Raw genomic sequence first — 3,971 nt, 5'->3', positions numbered from 1 at the left:
TAAATATTTCATTCCACACAGAATAACTATTTGTTATTGCTGTCTTAATAAAATTATGGCTATACCATACAGAGATTAACAAAAGTAAAATAAATTAGGCTTAGCCACCTGCTCATTAGAAAAGAATCTGCTACATCTAAACAAAATAGAACAAAGCAGCAGTCAGGTCAAAACAATTTCAAACAAAGCAAGCCCAACAAGCCTCAGTCCAAAGGAGCAGCAAACCCAATATTAAAGCCTATGGCCTGTTGCTAGAAGTGACAATAATATAAGAATGATCCAGAAGGATTTTGTGGATCATGGAAGGAAGTTCTAAATGGTAAAAAAAAAACAAACAAACAAAAAAAAAAACCACACCCTGAAAGTGAAGAAGAAATATAATATATACAAAGTTTGTGATTTTTCTCTGTTCTAAAGTCCTGTTTGCTGAGAGTGTGATGAAGTTGTTGCTGTGACATTTAGAGATCAGGCATCCATAATTGAAAGATTAAACTTGATTATTTTTCAAGACAGAACTTGAAGGACTGAAAAATCAACAGGACTTGATTAATCAAGATGGCATGTCAGCAGAAAAGCCTTTTAGGCATCGTATTTGATGTATGTGTGAGTCACAAGCAGCAAAAGGTACATACAGTTGCAGAAAATGTACAAAAGCCATTGTTTTGAAAGTTATACAGCCTGAAGCAGCTATCCCAACAGGACCTTTATTAAATAACAGTGTACTGCAGTGAATTAATTACACGGTTAAATATGTCAACATACTTATAGGAGTGGCCCTTGGTGCATCTGTTCCATCATACTCAGTGGAAAACTTGATAGAAACATCTCCAGAAGCAATCCAAGATTTATGTGCCTAGTGGGACTGACTCTATTAAACTGCTCCAGTAGTGCTAAGACAAGATAAGAGCACCGTGGCCGCACAGGTAAGGAAAATTAAACCTAACAATTCTTGGGTTCACTCTTTTGCAGTCCACAAAACTCCTGCCACTCAGATCATACTGGGAAACTTGTATTAAGGATAGATGAAAGGTTTATCCATCCATAAGGCTATGACATAATTTTCGACTTATTGGCATTGCTTCATTGTTAGGCTATGATTTCTTCTTTTGTGAGCAACTTTTCTTTGCGAGCAACTTTTCTTTGCCATCATCTGATGAGGCTGTCAACAGAGAAGGTCTAACGTGATTCTTTGAACCAGGCTGAAGGCATTTTTAATGACTAACATTTGTCCTTAGCTGGTGATGCCCTCAAAAATTCATTTTGTGTGCTGCACCTAATCTACCTTCTCGACAGCTCCAAGCATGTAACTGAGCAGAAATTTTCTCTCGTGAGGCTGAAACGGAACCTTTGTTTACATGTAACTTGATAAAAGCATTAATCAGAAAATGCAAAGGCGTCTACTTCCTAGGCATATGGAACAAGTTTATCTTGTTTAAGATCATTTTGACAGAAACCAAAATCAGTGTTTGAGAACTGTTATGGGCCTTCATATTCAGTAGTAGAATTGTTTTCCTGATGGCATAGGAAAGAATTGTTTTCCTGCTGCAATTTATCTGAGCTGCTATTGGTTGCAATGTATGGGTGGGTCATTTCAAAGTAAATAGCAGGTCCTAAGACTGCTTTCTGGGTGACTGTTTCCCAGAAGCTCAGAAATGTTTAATCTCTCTTAATAAGAGTCCAAGTTTCTTTGAAAAAGGCCCTGGCAATTCTCTTTCTATTTCTGTCTTTGGAATCGGGCTTCATTTCTAACACAGTTCTAAAGAAACTATATTGTTGATATTTTTGATCAAAAGTGACTATTCCTGCAGACTTATTTGTGTGTAGAATATCTTTTGCTGTCTGGAAAGATTTTTCCATTGTCATATTCTTACAGTGTTTTGGAATGTTTTCCCTTTAAAAAGATTTTCCTACCTCCAGAAGGCTATACTATGTTTTGTTATATCCAGTATTGTAAGAATTCCAAGAGAATTCCAAGAAAATATTCCCTCCTTTACAAATAGAAACTTCCATTTCAAAAAAAACTTGGGAACTCTTGTTCAGCTATGGCTACAGTCAGCTTTGCCTTCTCCTAGAGCTAATTTAGCATTTAGAGAGCAACCTCACAGTCTGTACAAGTATACAGAATGAAAATCTGACAAGGAATGAAACTCCAGACTCTGACACAGCTGTACTGAATGCTTCTTCTGTTCTGCCAGACCAGTTTAGCTATCTTGCTTTTTCTTCTGTGCAGGCTGAGAAGCCCAAATCTAATTAAATAGCAGAGAAAAAACGAGACATGCAATTGATCTGAGAGAGGAGAAAGGGGAATAAATTAGCATTGAAAAGTTTAAAGTAAAAAAGTAATTCCAGTGTATTTATCAGATTGGCATTTGAGGCAATCCATTTGTTTTGGAAGCCATTTTTACAGTTAGGCCAGAGATAATCCACCATTTACCCCCACCATGCTTCTTCCTTTGAAAAGCAGAAATCAAATACTCTTGATATGCCTTCAGAATTTGTCCTGCTAAGGAAAACAAGACAAAAGCTTTCCTAACACCCCATTTTCTGTACTTGCCATGTATCTAATATTATCCTATAAGAAACATACCCACATCAAGAGCTTTTTCATTCAGCTGCATTTTATGTAATTTCTCTTCATGATGTGCCACCCGGCCTCTTAAATTTAGTGTTGTCAGAGTGCGTCGAATATTCAGATAAGGTACACAATAACCTGTTGAAGGCCAAGTCTGAGTTTCATGATTCTTACTGAGAAGGGAAGAATGAGATTAAAAAGAGCTTGAACTGCCCTTCATATTATCATATTGTCATGTTCAAGTAATATTTAATACGTAAACACAATCAATCTATTCTGAGTATACCCTGCAGCATTATCTTTCCAGATTATACAAGCAGGTGTACAGTGCACTTCATAGTCTCATTTTAAAGGGGCCACAATTCCATATCTGCTCAGTGAGTCTCTGCTCTGACTCAAAGCGCATCAGCATGCAAATAAGGACATAAATCTTGAGGAGAAGGAACAGAAACTTGGCGGTAAATGAACAAAGTTTCACATTCAGTCAAATTTGCAGTATTACTCATTGTTTGGCATATCACAGCTGCTTCTAGTGTCTCCAGTCTCAGCATGTTCCATCTCTCCAGAGCTTTATTGGACTCACTCATGACTTACGATTGGAGATGTCATGAGATGCAGTTAAGCAGTTGAAATGAGCACTGGGTGGGGATGCTCTTAGGGCTGTGGTAAATCAAACTCTTCCAAATGTAATATGATAATATCCCCTTGTAATGTCATAATCTCAGTGTCAAATATTGTAAAATCTTCAAAGCTATGGAGCATGATGGAGACCTCTGCTTTCCCTTATATCTTTTAGAATTGGATATTTTGTAGACCTACCAAGCTTTCTTCAGCTGTTTATGGTATGAACACAGAGGGATACTTTGGTGGCTCAAATAAGATATCTGGGCATTGGTGTTAGAATTTTAGTCATATTCTGAGATGGGTTATGCAAAAATTGTTTGGAAAATGGGGGGAAAGGCCTTTGCTCTCTCCCTCTAAGGAAAGGAGAAAGAAACAGAGATATCACAGAATCACACAGAATCACAGAATGTTAGGAGTTTGAAGGAAGAAAGAGAAAAAGAAAGAGAAGGAGAAGGAGAAGGAGAAGGAGAAGGAGAAGGAGAAGGAGAAAGAAGGAGAAGGAGAAGGAGAAGGAGAAGGAGAAGGAGAAGGAGAAGGAGAAGGAGAAGGAGAAGGAGAAGGAGAAGGAGAAGGAGAAGGAGAAGGAGAAGGAGAAGGAGAAGGAGAAGGAGAAGGAGAAGGAGAAGGAGAAGGAGAAGGAGGAGAGGGAGAGGGAGAGGGGGAGAAAGAAGAGAAAAGAGAAAGAAGAGAGGGGAAGGGGAGGGGAGAGGAGGGGAGGGGAGGGGAGAGACAAAAGAAGAGACTCTGAAGTACTATTTTGGGCAACTCCTGCTTG

This window comes from Gallinula chloropus, assembly GCF_964237585.1.
Source record: "Gallinula chloropus genome assembly, chromosome: 1".
In the NCBI taxonomy this organism is placed as follows: Eukaryota; Metazoa; Chordata; class Aves; order Gruiformes; family Rallidae; genus Gallinula; species Gallinula chloropus.
This window is presented reverse-complemented; position numbering follows the sequence as displayed.